The sequence below is a fragment of the Canis lupus genome, chromosome 3, assembly GCF_011100685.1.
Source record: "Canis lupus familiaris isolate Mischka breed German Shepherd chromosome 3, alternate assembly UU_Cfam_GSD_1.0, whole genome shotgun sequence".
In the NCBI taxonomy this organism is placed as follows: domain Eukaryota; kingdom Metazoa; phylum Chordata; class Mammalia; order Carnivora; family Canidae; genus Canis; species Canis lupus.
This window is the reverse complement of record NC_049224.1, coordinates 65,679,386-65,696,839: the sequence shown is the minus strand read 5'-3', so window position 1 is coordinate 65,696,839 and position 17,454 is coordinate 65,679,386. Positions and strand designations below refer to the sequence as shown.

Below are 17,454 nucleotides of genomic sequence, written 5' to 3'. Positions count from 1 at the left end.
ACTTTGCCCATTCCATCTGCTTTTGCCTTGCGTCAGCTTTCTCCTGGAAAGGTGAAGTGGACAGAGCAAGTTGCTGAGGGCAAGTGGACCAGAGTTCTAACCCCAGTACTTCTTCTTATGGGCTGTGTGACTTTGGGCATTTCACTTAACATCTCTGAACTTAATTATTTTTGCCCATCACTGGAAGTAATATGCCCTTTTACATGGAAGTATCATGAGAATCAAATAAAATAGCATTCCATACCCAACATGATGTCTAGAACACAGTCAGTGCCCAATAAATATTAATTTGTTACTGTCTTCTTTCAAGCTCTTTTGTGGAAAGAGAATGGGAGAAGGATGTTAAGGAGTAGAAGAGAGACAGGCTCAAAAGACAAATCATTTGATGTCTGCAGAACACAGCAGGTTTCTTGGAAAAGCCATAAAGAGCAAGAAGCAGCACTCAGCCCAGGCTGTGTCCATGACCACGGGCTCAACCCTGCTGTTTGCAGATGGGGAATTCTGGAATGGCAAATATTAGACCAAGGCAAACGGGGCTTTTGTGAATTTCTTTTGGGCTGCTTTCTGAGGAGTGTCACTTTGTGTGCCAGCTCTCCACCTCCGTCTGTTCCCTGGCCTCCGGAATGTGGCCCCCACGGCGGAGCCTGAATCGTTACCAGGGCAATGACGATGTCCTTGGCTCAGAGTGTGCTGATGTGGGCTCGAATGGCTGGTCAGGGCTTAATGACCAGAAACTCCTGATGTTCAAGGGCAGCACTGGTATTAAGATGGTATGAAATCTGGCAGCCCCACAGGGACCTGTTTGCTCCTTCCCCCCATTCAGAAATTCAATTTATTTTTTAATCTCCCAGGCATCCAGTTCAGAAGCCATAGGGCTTTTGATCATGATATTTGGTGGTGAATCTCTGACCCTGAAAGATCCTGTGATGGGCTGAATGTTTGTGCCCCCCAAAATCCATATGTTGAAGTCCTAACACCGATGTGACAGTATTAGGAGGTAGGGCCTTTGGGAGGTAATTAGATTTAGATGAAATCACGAGGATGGAGCCCCCATGATGAGATTGGTGCTCCTCTAAGAAGAGATCAGAGAGCTTTCTCTCCCTCTCAGGGCCATGTGAGGATAAGCAAGAAGCCAGCCTTCTGCAAGAATGCTCTTTCCAGGAACTGATTAGGCCAGCACTTTGTTTTTTTTTTTTTTTTTTTTTTTAATTTATTTATGATAGTAACACACACACACAGAGAGAGAGAGAGAGAGGCAGAGACACAGACAGAGGGAGAAGCAGGCTCCATGCACCGGGAGCCCGACGTGGGATTCGATCCTGGGTCTCCAAGATCGTGCCCTGGGCCAAAGGCAGGCGCTAAACCGCTGCGCCACCCAGGGATCCCATAGGCCAGCACTTTGATCTTAAATTTTCCAGCCTCTGGAAGTGGAAATACATTTCTGTTATTTAAGCCACCCCTATGGCATTTTGTTATAGCAGCCAGAGCTAAGACACTTCCTTAGAAATGTGTGTTTACTGGAGTTACATACACCTGGGTTCCAGCTTTGCTGCCTTATTTCACTTCTCTGACCCTCTGTTCCCTTGAAGAGTTAGAAGGAATAGAAAAAAAAAGAAAAAAAGAAAAAAAAGAGTGTTCCACTTTTCTCTTTACTGTATAATAAACCACCTCCAAACATGGCTTAAGACAACAATTATTATCTCTCACAATTTGGTAGGTTGACTGGGCTCAGTGGGGCAGTAGTAGCTCAGGATGTGTGAAATTGCAGTCATCCAAAGGCTGGACATCCAGAATGGCTCTTCATGTGGTATTTTATGCTGGCTCTCCTCTGGCAGCACTGTTGTGGCTGTTGACCTAAGAGCCTACATGTGGTCTTTCCGTGTTGTGTGAGCTCCTCACAGTGTGAGGGTGGGTTCCCCAAAGGAAAGACCTCCAAAAAGAACAATCCAAGGAGCTCAAACAGAAATTTCAAGGCTTCTTATGATCTAGTCTTGGGAGCCCCAGAACATCACTTCCACTACTGTATTCTCTTGGTCAAGCAGGGCACAGGAGTCAGCTTAGATTCAGAGAGAGTAAAAAATAGACTTCACTGGCTGATGAGATGGAAGGGAGATCACAATGCAGAAGAGTTTGTAGATTCGGAGATATGGGGCAGCAATCTGACAAATACAATCTGACACAAAAAGACAAAAAAAAAAAAAAAAAAAAAAGATGAAGTTTGTTCCCTATCAGGAGAAAAAACCTTTTCACTCCCTGATTCATTTTGATTCTGCTTGCCTCCAGTGTTTACAACTTCATCAATAGTGGGTATGGTTTTAGTTCTGTGGTCTACATCTTTATTCACTGAGCACTCCCTTCAAGAGAGACAGTGGCATCTCTCTTCAGCTTCTGCAATGGATCTCTGTTCACCATCCCTTCACCAGATATTGTGTCCCTTCCCTTGGTTGGTGTTTGGGCCTTATCCTCATTCTTGCCCTCTTTTTAAATTTCCAGTGTTCCTTCAAGTAGAACTCAGGAGCCACTAGGATGTTCTTCCCCTTTCTCTGAGAATAAGAGAGATTTGGGGATAAGTCAGGATGCCCAAGCATACAGTACCATTGTCTGGAATCCACAAATCTTGTAGACTGGAAGCCAGCACCGTAAACTACAGGGTACACATGCCCAGCCCTTGAACACCTTCCTTATGGCATTTATTACTTTTCTATGCTGCATACAAAATTATCACAACAATCCAGTTAAAAACAGTACCCATTTATTATCTCTGAATTCTGTGAGTGTGAAGTCTTATCAGCTGATAAGTCAGCTGAAGTCAGCTCAGGTTATTATAAGAGTGAAATCAGGGTGTTGACCACGTTGAGTTCTCATTTGGAGGCTCTGCTTCCAAGTGAATTCAGGTTCCAAGCAGAATTCAGTTCCTTGTGGTTATTAAGACTGAGGTCCCCATTTTCTTATTGGCATCAACCAGGTTCACTTGCATCTTTTAGAGGCTGCCTGCATGTCTTCCATGTTGCCCCTTTCATCTTCAAGTTGCCAACAGAGAACTTCTCATGTGCCCAATCTCCCTCATACTTCACACACCTGAATGCCCCTGTCTCTGATTTCTAGACACACATGGAAAGGTCTCATATGGAAGACCCACATGGAAAAGCCTCTCCCAGATTTCTCCCCATTTTAGGGCAAATTGATTTGAGATCTTAATTATATCTGAAAAATTCTTTCACATAAGAACCCAGACTAGTGATTAATTGGAAGCTGGGAGAAGGTATGTGTACAACTGGGCCTGAAACTCTTAGGACCATCCTAGGAGTCTGCCTGCACACTATGCTTCACTCCTCTGCAATAGCAGCACCAGGCGAGACCTAAAGGTTCTGCAGTTCAGCAATATCCAATAGGCAAGTGAAGTGCCCTAGCCTCCAAAAGTGATTCTCTGAGACAACCTCCCCTCTTGCCACCTCCCCTCTTGGCTTCCAGGGAAGGGAGGATTTCATCCTAAACAGTTTTGACAGTTCTCACAACATCTTCATCTTCCATGCTCCTGTGTCCTCATTCTCACAGCTTGACAAGTGTTGTGACTGGTCAGAGGCAGAGGCAGCGGCTAATTCTGCAAACTCTTAGGAATCCTTGGGCATGATGCTTGATCTTCACCTCTTTTAGAAGTATTGTTTAGAATGTGGAGGCTTCCTAGTCCTCCAATTTCAGGGTTCAAGAAGAATCTCATCAACATTCTGTGACATTATTCCCTGGGAATAATAGAACACACGTGTCCAGGGAGCAAGGAAAGGATCATCATGCCCACTCTCTGACATACGACCTTTAGAATAATAACCTATTTCCTTTGCTTGGAAAGCAATAAATAAACACCACTGGACAACACAAGTCCTTTTTTGCCCATTCCCATTACGGAAGTTCAGGGAGTCCTGAGCTGAGTTTTTGCCTCATGTAGCACCCTGGGCCAGTCATTTCTCCTCACTTTATCCTTTCCTTCCTGAGCAATATTCCCACCAATCATGGACAGAGGTTCCAATTGGGAGGAAACACAGGGAGTTCTCATTGTATTAGCAATGCTGTATTCCTCTAACGCAGTCTATGGTGTTCATTATTAGTTTTCATACATTTGTGTATATCTAAAGTATCATATAGAAATTTCTTATCATGGAAAAATGTCCCCACAGAGACCTATAACATGATATTAACCTAAATAAGTTGTTTTCTCTGCTGAACCAAAGAACTAAACAGAACAGGGCAGTTTACTTTGGTTTCTGCAACCACACACATGGTGCCTGATACAGAACTGACTCTGAAGATCTTTTTGTAGACCAAGTACAGGATGCACTGGTAGTTTGTCAGGCTGATTTACCTTTTTCCTTCTTATTCTCCAAATTCTACCCAGGCATTAAATGGAGCTCAGCATCCCCTTCCCTGACTCTTCCCTGAGATTTTCACTGATGCATGCAGTCCTCATAGGCATCTCTATGAATGTCTTTTTTTTTTTTAATTTAGTACTTTATTTTTTTATTTTTTATTTATTTATAAATAAATAAAATTTATTTATTTATGATTTTTTTTAATTTAGTACTTTATTTTTTTTATTTTTTATTTATTTATAAATAAATAAAATTTATTTATTTATGATAGTCACAGAGAGAGAGAGAGGCGCAGAGACACAGGCAGAGGGAGAAGCAGGCTCCATGTACCGGGAGCCCGATGTGGGATTCGATCCCGGGTCTCCAGGATCGCGCCCTGGGCCAAAGGCAGGTGCCAAACTGCTGCGCCACCCAGGGATCCCTCTATGAATGTCTATACTGTTTGCAGTCTGTGCTGTAAAAGAGGGTCAGAAAAGAGAATAGAAGTGCTTTTATCAAGCACTAGGAAGTAGACACTACTTCTGTGGGGTATATATTATTCTCGTGTTAGTGTTCACTCATGTCAGGATAATATAATAAGCATCTGCTATTGACCATGTGTTATAGGAAGCTCTGGAGATACAGCAATGAGAGCAAAACAGAGGAAAATATCTTTTCTTCAAGGAGCTTTGAATCAAAATGGGAAAATAAGAACCAGGCTCAGAGAGGTATGTGATCTCTCAACGAACCAGACTCGGCCCTCAGTACATAGCTCTGATGATCTTCACACTAGGCAGCATTTTGGGTGTTTCCACTTTCCTTCATTTACTCTCACAACTCAACAGTATAATATGTACATATTACAAATGAAGTTGCTGTCTAAGCAATTTACATAGCTGGCAGGAGATTGTACCAGGTTGAGTAGTGCCCGTAAAATGTCACATCCACCCTGAACCTCAGAATGAGACCTTATTTGGAAGTAGGATCTTTGCAGATATAGTTAAGGTGAGGTCATACTGGAGAAGGACGGGTCCTAAATCCAGTGCTGCTGTCCTTAAAAGAAAGCCACTTGAAGACACAGAGGGACACACAGGAGGAAGGCTTGGCGGTGACCAAGGCAGATGGGGGCAGGAGCAAGCTAAGACCACAAAGGACAGTGGCAAACACCAGAAGTCAGGTGGGAGGCCTGGACCTGCTCTCCTGCAGAGTCTCCAATGGAGCCAATCCTACTGACACCTTGATTTCAGACTCCTGGCCTCCTGAACTGTGAGGCAATAAATTGTTGTCTTAAGCCACTTGGTTTGCAGTAATTTGTTACAACATCCCTAGCAAATGAATACAGAGGTGGAAGCCAGAGTTGGGCCCATATTGGACTCCAGAGTCCAGCCCCCACCAGCCTCTCTCCTCCCTTAGTGAGGCTGAGAAGAGAATCAGCTGAAGGGAGAGGAATGTGCTTTGCAAATTTTGATGTGTTCTTCAAAGGTTGTGGACTTTTATCATTATTGTTTTAAGAGACTCTGTTCCCAACATTATCTAAGAATTCAGTAAAATTATATTATTAAATGAGATAGAGAACCCTTTCTTTATTGTTAAATGAACTCTTTAAAATGATATTTCCAGAATTCCTCCTGCTTTGACTTTGCTCTTCCTCTATTCAGAATAATATCTTGGTTGTCCACACCCAGGATTGTGTTAGAAAGCCTCCAAGTGGTACCTGAAGACCATTGCCCATTCCCAGTTGTAAGAAATGACACTAGCTTGTGCGTGACCAATATGGATTGGGACAGACAGGAGTATCCTATACAAGCTGTAACTATGTTATATACAAATGTGGTGCTGGATTTTGTTGTTGTTTCTTATCATTCAACAACAACTTAAAAAGGTATCTTTGCATGTAATAAGGTTATTAATAGAAAGAAAACAGAGTCTGCTCCCCTAAGAGGATTTTCTCAAGGACGGAAAGGGGCTTTTGTCTTGTGTGATTGTCTATGTTCCCCCTTTTCACATCACGGCCACCTGCACACACACACATGCATGCACAAACCCTTAGACTTGCATGCGTGCCTACACAGGCATATGCACACATGCTAACACATGCATATATTCCCTAAAAGGAACTACATGCTCCACATTTCCCTCAGACTTCACTCACTCCTTTCCATCTTCGTGGCCAACCAACCTCCTTTTACTGACCTGTAAGAATGTTAACAATAAAAGCTTTATTTGCACAGTGCTACTACATGCCAGGCATCTTTTAATCCCATGTTACAGATGCATAAGATGAGGCACAGAAAAATTGTACAAGGTGGCCTAGCTCTTTTTCTGATGTTGTGTTATCTCTATAATCCTTTTGTATTTGTGCTCAGGCCTTCCTAGGACTTTAAATTCCACCTTAGGTCGCTGACTCCAGGATTTCAGACTCCAGCCAGACTTTGTGATCTGGGCTCACATAAACAACTCCATAATTGCATCTTTACATGGATGTCTCAGACATCTCAAACACAAGGTGTTGGAAGCAGAACTCCCTCCTTCTCCACCTCACACGTACTATAAACTGTTCCAAAGTGGTTACTACCCTCCCCCACCCCTTTGCCTCTCAGTAAATATACCACCATCCCTCCACGCAGTTGCTCAGTCCAAAAACAAAGAATTTCTCACGATTTTTCCTTTCCCATCTCTCCTTCCCCAATCACACAGGGAGGCAAGTCTTGTCATTTATAAAACCTTCCAAATTACCCCTAACTGGTCTATGTTTTCCGATCTTTGCTCTTGTCCAGACCCACTAGGAGATAAGAGTCTCCTGACTCGTTTCCTTACTTATACTTGGTTCAAAGAACCACCTGAAAACCAAAATCCAGCCCAGCATTTCCCCAAATAACACTTAGTACATGATGTAGTCAAGGAACTGGCTTTACCAATCAGTCTTAGAAAACTGGCTAAGGATAACATCAGATGCTATTTTCGAGATTCCTGTGGCCAGCAATCTGATAGCTTGAAAATAATGAATGGTGGGGATGGATGAGCCTCATGAAGTATCTCCTTTGCATGTTCCTAAACACCAGGGCTGTGCCTGACCATCAGGCCCCTGCTCCACCATTAAGCCCTGGTCAGCATGAACCAACCTCATCCCCCCTAGGGACCACTGCAGGTTCCCCCAACATAGCCACATTCCAGAGATGAGAGGACAGAAGCAGAGCCCATGAAGCAATGTTAGATGTAAGAGGGCCTCATTGGTCATGGTAAAGTGATTGGATTTTATGCTTAAGCAATGACACAGATAGGGAGCCTGTGTAATCCTTCCCAGCTCAGATGAGCAGATCATCATGGAAGTTTGGTCTTGTAGGATGGCAGAGCCACAATGTCCAAATCCCAACTTGAAGGGCGGATTGGGGAACAGATATGAAGGCAAGGTCCTAGCATGCAAACAAAAAAGAGCAGGATACAGAACATTACTAGAATGAATGTATGGAAAGATAATTGGGTCTGCCTAAGAAGTATTCCTGGACAAAACCATAGAATCAACTACCAGGTCTTTCTCCAAGGCATTCCTCAAAGAAACTTGAAAGCAAGCAGGGGAAAAAAAGCCAGGAGTAAAATCAGAACTTGAGTTGGAGGGAAGAAATAAGACTGTGATATGGTGGCTAGAGGAAGAAGGTTTTTCCAAGCTCTCCTTTACATTGGGAGGTCGGTGTGGCAAATACACTGTGGCATAGCTTACACAGGTGAATTGCATGGGGTAGGGGGACAGAGCACCAGGATGGAGTCTTCACTCTGACATTAATAGCTAGGACACCTTGGGAGAGACACTTAGTCCCACTGAGCTCCAATAGCTTCATGTGGAATGTGATTACTGGGGTTCTTTTTTAGTAGTTAAATTGCAGTATTCTAATGAAGAAGAAAAAGAAGAAGAAGAAGAAGAAGAAGAAGAAGAAGAAGAAGAAGAAGAAGAAGAAGAAGAAGAAGGAGAAGAAGAAGAAGAAGAAGAAGAAGGGATCCCTGGGTGGCGCAGCAGTTTGGCGCCTGCCTTTGGCCCAGGGCGCGATCCTGGAGATCCGGGATCGAATCCCACATCAGGCTCCCGGTGCATGGAGCCTGCTTCTCTCTCTGCCTCTCTCTCTCGCTCTCTCTCTGTGACTATCATAAATGAATAAAAAATTTAAAAAAAAAAAAAGAAGAAAAAGAAGAAGAAGAAGAAGAAGAAGAAGAAGAAGAAGAAGAAGAAGAAGAAGGGGAGGAGGAGAAGGAAGGAGGAGGAGGAGGAGGAAAAAGAAGAAGGAGGAAAAAGGAGGAGAAGGAGGAGAAGGAAAAGAATAATAATTTCTGGAGAATTTGACATTGAAGCAATTTTTAAGGAGATCATGGAACAATCCTGATTTTTCAGATGGAGAGAACAGCCATGTGGAAGGTACAAGAACCAAGAGCATGAACACACTGGTGTAGACCAGGGCTCCAGATCTGGGGCCAGGAGATGGGTTGGTTTGGATGTGGACCTGGGGCCTAAGAATCAAATTCAGTCCAGATCATTGGCAGAGTTACAAGAGTCAGATTCGGAGAGGAAGGACACACATTTGGAGAGGGGATGGCATTGTGATAGGAGAGCAAATGCTCACTTAAAGGAAGGGGATGACACAGAGGAAGAAAGCTTGCAATCTGCTCCTGAGGTTTCCAGTGGGTGTCATGGGTTCTTCCCTGGGCCCCCACAGCCCTCTGCACTTGTCCCTTCCTCAACACAACCTACAGCCACCATGTTGCATTTATGTTCTTAGCTGATGCCAGAATCCAGCTTTCTGTTTAGGATACTCAGAACAGAGACCAATTAAATGTTTTTTAAAAGTTGAAAAGCACCTGTAGTCCAATCATCCAAAAATGCCTCAGTAAACCATCTGATGGATGCCCTTTGGGCATCTTTTCCTGTGTGTGCTTTTGGGTATTTGTGTGTACAATCAAAACCAGGCTCATAGTATACACATCCCTCCCTAGTCTGCTCTTTTCACTTCATAATCTCTGCATTGGGACTAATGCCGATGTCCACACATATCCATCTATATCATAGTATGTGGTGGCTGTCTGGTGTTCCATGGCATAGTTTAGATAACCACTCTGTGGACTTTGAATTTCAGGTTCTTCCTAATATTTCACTTTGATAAATAAACTGCAACGAGTACTCCTGTATTCATACTTTTCACATTGGTCTAAATATTTCTTTAGGATAAATCCTCTGAAATATTTTTTTAATTAAAGATATATATATATATATATATATATATAATGCAAATTATAAGTTCTAAGGACTTAGAATACACTGCCAAATTTTTCTTTGGAAAGTTTCTCTCTTGTGTGGTATCTGAAGGTGCCTATTTCCCCACAGCCTGGCAAACCCTGGGGATTATCATTCTTTTTTCTCCTGACCTAGTAGGCAAAAAATGGTATTTTAATATATTATTGTAGATTGTGTTTCTTCCATTATTGATGAGATTAAACTTCTTAATATGTTTATTGATCATTTATGTTCTTTTCCTTTTGAAAATGACCAGTTAGTTCATTTTCTCTGCCCATCTTCTTCCTTCCTTCCTTCCTTCCTTCCTTCCTTCCTTCCTTCCTTCCTTCCTTTCTTCCTTCCTTCTTTCCTTCCCTCCTTTTGTTTGTAAGTAGGCTCCATGCCTAGTGTGGAGCTCAGTGCAGGGATTTAACTCATGACCCTGAGATCAAGACCTGAACTGAAATCATAAGTTGGACACTCAACCAAGTAAGTCACCCAGATGTTCCCTGCCCATCTTTTTATTGGGGTTATTTACCTTTGTTTTTGAATGATATAAAAATATTTTTGTGAAGATAAGCCTTTGTCATTTCTATTGCAAAAATATTTCAATCCAGTTTGTCTTTGTCATTTTTAACTTTGTTTATGGTATTTTAATCATTCAGAATCTGTTTAGTGTGATGTAGCCATATTTAGCCTTCATTTCTTTTATGGTTTCTGCCTTTGGGGTCATGCTTTGAGAGTTGGTCCCCACCCTGTGATTACGTAAATGCAAACCAGATGTCAGCGCAGTCACAGGCGCTCTGTCTGTAGGAAGCTCCGCCCATTTGCCAGTTTTCATAATAAATCCACTCACACCGGTTGTTTTCTGGAGATTGAGGGAACACACACAGGTGGGGTTTCAGGATGAAGGACACATCACTATTAAGTGCCACCACCTCACTATCAGTGTCTCTTCTTGCCAAATCTCCTTTCCATTTCTCTCTAGTGAGCACCAAATTTCTTTTATTATGCAGAGCGATTAATGACTCATCTTTTGATACTTAAGCCTTCCTTGAGGATCTTGACCTGTAACCCAAGCAGATTATCAAGCATTTCTTCTAAATTAATATTCTGCTGTCTTCCAAAAGATTGTGGTGAACACATGTCTTTCCAACTATTACATAAATATGTTGCTACATTCTCCTCTGGTGATTTACAGTTTTATACCTAACATTTGAGTTTTTCTGTTATTATTTGTCTCTGGACTATCAAATTGCAAGATGGTTATTGGAATTCTTACCTCCCCTAGCCCCCAGCAATGGACTGGGAGTCTTAGCAGGGTAGCAGGTGTCTTTGTTCCTTTTTTATCTTCTGTTCTTTTCACAGCACCAGATGCATAGTAGGTGCTGAATAAATAAATATTCACTGAATGGGGAAGGAGCAGTGAGACATTGTTGAGGCCGGAGTTGGAATTTCCCCAATTCAAATGAGGTTTGCCCTCTCCAAATGAAACTCAAGAACTTTCTCCACTAGACTGATTAGAATTTTCCACCTTTGTTTAAAGTGCTCTGTAGGGAGAGATTCATTTTAGCTTGCCCTGGATCTCCTTTCCCTTCTTTTGGTAACTACACCCTGATTTCCCTTTGAATAGAAGGTGAGCAGGAATGGGAGTGTGACTTAAGCCAGAAAATGATGGGTACCCCAGGACTGGTAATGGAAGTTTCAGGAAAGAGATGCTCTTCTTTGGCTGGGGGTTGGCCGGGGGGGGGGGGGGGGGGGGGGGTGGGGGGGGTGGGGGGGGTGGGGGGGGGGGTGGTCAATGTACTAAACTGATAATAATGTGGAGAGATGGTCTCTAATGACTGTCTTGGTCAACCTGCAGAAATAAGCCAACCTAGAGGAATGCAGAACTGGGAGATGAAGACAGATTTTTGCAAAAATTGTTTGAACATTGGCTCTAGCCTACATATTTCATTTATGAAAACAAATGCATTTCTCTCTTGGCCAGTTTGGGCTTAGATTGATGTCTCTTGCACACCCCTCCCCCCAGTATTGTTCACAATCTTGACTAAAACAGACTAATGTCTAACCCCTGTAACAGAGACCATGACTTATAACACAAAGAAATTAAAATCATTGACAATCTTGTCATTGTTGCCTGGTCTATCCCTGGGAGCTTCCTAGGATATACTAGAATCTGTAAATCAGTATCTTCTTAGAATAGAGCATTAAGTAGGATTGATTGAACCTCCTGCCATGCATCATGCACTGTGAATACATTTGTTACCTCTATTCTTTCCACCCATTATGTAATACTACTCATGAGGCACTGAGGCTTTTACTAAATCATATCAGATGTACTAGCCACATAGGTGGTAACTGAGCAGCAGTTGTGTGGTGGTTACGAGCATGGCCTCTGGAGCTAGTCCATTTACACTTGATGTCTAGTTCTGCTACCTAATTTCTGCAAGACCTTGGAGAAATAATTACTTAAATTGTATGTGCCTCACTTTCTTCACCCATGAATAATGATAATAATAGAACTGCTTTATAGACTTGTTCAAAGGACCCAATGAGATCGTATAGACAACAGAGGTTAAAATTGGTGAATGCTCAACAGGAAATTAACTATTACAGTTTCTTGGTCTAAGTAGGCTAGACTGGGCAATCAGAAGCTCTTATTGCTACGAAAATCACACTGTCACTGAGATACTCCATAAATAACTCTAAAATCATTTTAATACAGTACTACCTCGACCCAGTTTCAGTTAAGTTAGATACCACATTCCCCTACTTCTTTATCATCCTGACCACAGAACAGAAAAGATGTGAAGTTTGAGGTGCTGGTATGATCTTTTCCTCAGAGTAGGGGAATGTGTCTGGTAGAGTATGTGTGAGAGAGACTGTATGTGTGTGTGTGTGACAGAGAGAGAGACAGAGACAGAGGACTGATAACTTTACTTAGGCCTTGAATCAACTCTTAGCAGGAAACTTGGTCTTTGTGTTTCCCATTTATGGGAGCTAATAAATCTTGCTTTCCTTCAAGCAAATAAGGTAGGACCTCTGTCAAAACTGAAATGGACCAACAGGTACAGTCCCCTAAATTTTTAAAGGAATGTATAGATGAATATTACTCTCCCCAACTCCTGATGAATTATATCTTTCAGCCAGAACAGAACGCAATTCACTTCTTTCATTCATTCATTCGTTCATTCATTCATCCATTCACTTTACAAATTCTTATTGATTATCTATTCTGTGCCCACATGATTTCATTATTTCTGCATTAGCTATGACATTAGTGTGATGATCTCACTTTGGTCAACTGTAAGTCCTTCTTTCCTTCCTTGGAAAATAGTGCTAAGTATCCCTAAATATCCCTTGTTGTGGTGACCAAATAAGACTTATAGTTTGAAAACTCTGAAGTGCTCTATAAATATGGGATGATAGCTCCATGTTCTGGAAATTTGAGTAAGGGACAATATTTCTAGTATTATTAATGCTGATTTTATATCTCTTTTGGGAAGCAGGTAGAATAGAATGGCTAGTTAAAATGTCTGTGGTAAATTAAACTCACCACAAGGACTCCATATGTGAATTAGCACAGCGTGTCATGTGGTGGTAAACACGTAAGTCTGAAATTATCGATTATGTGAATTTTTTTCATAGACTTGCTATGAAAGATTTGCAGGAATTCTTTCAAAGGCAGAGTAGAGCAATAAAGTACATTTCTTGTCACTGCAAAATAAGGTAGAACATGGTAAGCATAATAGTAAATTTTAAAATGCCCCTTTTAAGCATTTACTATGTGCTAAGCACTGTGCTAAGAAATTTGTACGTTTTTCTCAATTAAATTTCACACTCCCCTGTAAGTTTTCCTTATTTTATAGCTGAGGAAACCAAGGGAAAGTTACAGATCCAGTCCCAAAGCAAGGCACTTATAGATGAAGGGACAAGTCTAGAGTAAATTTGGTTTTCTCTCTTTAAAAATAAATAAATAAATGAACGAATAAATAAATTTATTTGAGAGAGAGAGAGAGAGAACAGGGGGAGCCCAGGCAGAGGGAGAAAAAGTCTCAAGCAAACTCCCCACTGAGTATAGAGCCTGATGCAGGGCTTGATCCCAGGACCCTGAGATCATGACCTGAGCCAAAACCATGATTGCATGTTTAACTGACTGTGCCACCCAGGCACAGTGCCCCAGAGTAAATTTGCTTTTCTTAAGTTCTTGGGAAGCCTTTGTAGAAGGTGTAGCGTCTGAAATAAGTATTTTAGAGTGGTAGAACTTGGGCTTGGAAAGGAAGGTGGGGAGGGTGGCAGGAGATGGGTGTGAACAACACAAAGAAAGGCACGGAGACAAAGAGCAGGATGTATGAGTGGGACACAGAATGTAAAACTGATTGAGGAACATGTTGTTTGAAAATAAGAGAAAATGAAGACTGAAAAAATATCTTTGGGACAGACCTAGAGGGCTTTGAATGGCAGGGTCAAGAGTCTAAGCTTGTTTTCTAGGCAATGGAGAGAATTAGAATGTTAAAGCCATGACATGGCATCATTGAAATGCTACCCAAGGGGGCCACTCAGCCTGCCACATGCAGAGAGAGTAGGACAGAGAGACTGAGTAGGACACTACTCACTGCAACAAGACAGATTTTGTGACTACAAGTGAAACGTGAAGAGGAAATTTGATTGTCAACTCCAAGGAGATGTCTTTCTGATGACCTATTTAAGACATTTGGGTTTTGTTTTCTGGCTTTGTTTTTGCAGAGAATCAGATCTCTGGCTTAAAGTCTAGTAAAGCATGTGATTGCCTTTAAGATTTTGCAAACACACAGGGAGAGAAAAGGCTACCCTCCCTGCAGCTTCTTGAGATTTCCTCATCCAAAGACTCTCTCTTCTTGCCAAGAATGTGCATGATTTGAGCCAGCTAGTTCTGGCAATGTTCCCTTATTCCTCTTGGAGCCCCACCCCCAGCAGGGCTCTCACCGGAGCCCAAACTCCATCCAAAAGTTAGAAAACCTGCCAAGGCCTCTGAGCCTCCCATATGATCCCACACCCTCCCAGTTCAAGTTTGGCCTTCTGACTGAAAACTGAATATTTTGGATTTTGAAGAAAACATGCTCTGTTTCCCCCGATGGCATCTCCAGTGTAAAGGGAAATAGACTGGCCTTTGTTACTTTGTCCACGGTAGAAGGTTACGGGCTGTCCCAAAGCTGGGGGCGGGGTTAGTGGCAGGAGGTAAGGTCTGGTCAGTTGACTTAGCATAAGGCCTGCATTGTCCTGGTGGCCTCTTGGAGAAACAAAACTTTTCAAGGAGCAGAGCTGCCCACTTGGGCTCAGAGCCTAGTGGGCCTGATTACCCAGCACTTTCTCATGAATGTTTCTCATCTTCTAGGACCTTCTTGGGCTTTGAACATAGCTACCACATTGATATGCAGGGTGGCATCCTCCTCACATGGAATGTTTTGTGAAACAAAAGGCAAAGCAGAAGAACCTCCAGAATCTAAGGCTACTTGTGTAGGCAGCTGATTTGTAAAGGCAGGAACATGGAAAATTCACCATTGGCTAGAAAGCATTGATGAAAACCCTGTCCTGGGACAGCCACTGGACTTGGCACAGCTTGAATTTGAATCCAAGACCATCTGCCCTGAACTCACATTCTCTCTACCACCCCCATGTTTTGTTTCATTTATTTTTGTTCAGTAGTAGAGTCTTATCTTCAAATAAAATCTTACCTAGAGTGCAAATATGCAAACTCTATATAAAACCACCAGTGGCATGCTAGTATAAACAGAACTGATTTGTTTAAACTTATAATATAAAATTGAAAGACAGTGAAACCAATGAGTCATTTCTAATTAACACAAAAACATTAAATTTGAGGGCATAGACAACAGAGTTCTCCGTGAGCTTCAGAAGCTATTTTTGAATTTTGTTTTTGTTGCACAGAATTGAACAAACGTCTTTTCTACCAGATACATAGCTACAAAGGATTGGCAATTCCTAAATAGCTAATCTTAGAGTCTCAGCATGCTCATTCTTCAGAAAAACTAATCCAAATATTACTGAGCTGAATTACTATTAAATTTTAATTATGAATCCTCATTTTAAAATTATTTTATTTTATTTTATTTTGAGTCAGAGAGAGATCATGGGGGTGGGGGGGCAGAGGGAGAGAGAGAAATCTTAAGCAGGCTCCATGCTGAGCACAGAGACCAACTTGGGCCTCAATTTTATGACCCTGGAATCATGACCAGACCCAAAATCAAAAGTCAGACACTTAACCAAGTGGGCCACCCAGGCACCCCCACATTTTTTTATCATAAACATCTAAAGTCGGGTCAGTAGTCCTTAAAATGTATAGTTGTCTGAGAAATTTGTGATGTTGGGATTGTTGTAATGACGCCAAATCTTATCTTACAACTTTCCTTGCCCAATATATAATCCTGTTAAGACGTGGTGTATAAGACTTCCTATATATACAGTTTTACATGAAAGGAACAGATTGAACCTGAGTTGAAAAGAAAAAGAAACAAACAAGAAACAAGAGACTTTCCAAATCAGTGGTACATTGCAAAAGATCCAGATACACACATCAAAACACCAGGAAAGCTTTACTATAAGGCCTTCCCCAAAGTGAGATAATCTGGCACCCCAAAGTAACTCACTGGTGGCCTGAGTGGAGTTAAAGTTTAATCTGGATGGCATCTAAATGTGTGTTATTTTATAGCAACAATTTAACAGGCATTGAAAAACATGTAAGAAAAATAGTTTAGAACTACTTCCAGAATTCCTAAAGCAGTCTCTTAAGAAACTGCTCTCTACTCTCCAATATTGCCAGCATAGTGCCTGAGTTGCTCTCAAATACAAGCCCAAGAAAGTGCCAGAGATTAAGACAAGTCTGTTGTCGGTGGGGCAACATGAACATTTACTTAGCCATCAGTTCCTGAACAATCATGTCACAATAGGAGCCACATTGATGCACAGGTAAGTGGACATGGTCTCTGGGGGCTTCAAGTATGGATTCATTGACTCAATAATTATTAAGCACCTACCACATGCTAGCTGGTGCTTTAGGGGCATTTAGAGATGTACCAGTGAACAGAAGATAAAAACATCCCTTTGCTTGCACCATACAAATTATATTTGGAGGAGCCATCCCTTATATTCTGGGAGGGCAGGTATGAGGAGAAGATACAATAAGATGATAAAATGCACACACATGTTCACACACACCAAGTCCAATCAGGTAAAAGAACAATAAAGAGGAAGAGGGCGGTTCAGGAGAACGAAAAGAGGATTTTGTTGCAGCAAATGGCAATGTAACTACTTTAGGTTGAGCATCAAGAGGCCTCTTGGAAAATGTTTACACATGCACACACAAACACACCTCTTTTTATCATGGAAATTTTTAAGCACACGCAAAATAATGAATTCCCATATACCCATCACCCAGCATCCATAGTTATCAACATTTTGGCAATCTCCTTTCTTTTACCTCACTTCTGCTTCCTAGACTTTTTGCTGTTGTTGGAGTATTTTGCAGCAAATCCAAGACATCACGTCATTTCCCCCATAAACACTTCAGCATTTCTAACAAAAAAGGACTAAAACAGCAAAAACAAAGTCATCGTATTATTAATACACCTTAAAGTTGAGTGTTTCTTAATGTCACTTAGTACCAAGATGACAGATTTACACTTATTTTCTCAATCATGTCTTCTTATATTTTCTTTGGCTGAATCAGGGTAAGATATGGGATTTAAACTGAGATTCAAATGCAAGCAGGAGGTATAAAAGACACATGGAAGTGCCACCAGAGCACAAGGAGCAGAAGGTGACAAGGCCTGTTATGGGAGCCCATGTGGCATT

General features: G+C 41.8%; 2 long non-coding RNA genes across 2 annotated transcripts in view; one reads left to right on the top strand and one right to left on the bottom strand.

The window, feature by feature from the left end:
* The first annotated feature begins 665 nt into the window (after positions 1-665).
* LOC111095263 lies at positions 666-15,317 on the top strand. The gene is made up of 3 exons (XR_005356393.1): positions 666-770; positions 4,971-5,071; positions 14,978-15,317. It is a non-coding gene; the product is annotated as an uncharacterized LOC111095263 (long non-coding RNA).
* Positions 1,675-17,454, bottom strand: part of LOC119870836 — a 28,519-nt gene continuing 12,739 nt past the window's right edge. Inside the window, exons 2-3 of the long non-coding RNA XR_005356394.1 lie at positions 2,749-3,740; positions 1,675-2,173 (exon numbers count right to left, since the gene is read on the bottom strand). This is a non-coding gene — a long non-coding RNA (uncharacterized LOC119870836). The remainder of the gene's footprint in view (positions 2,174-2,748; positions 3,741-17,454) is intronic.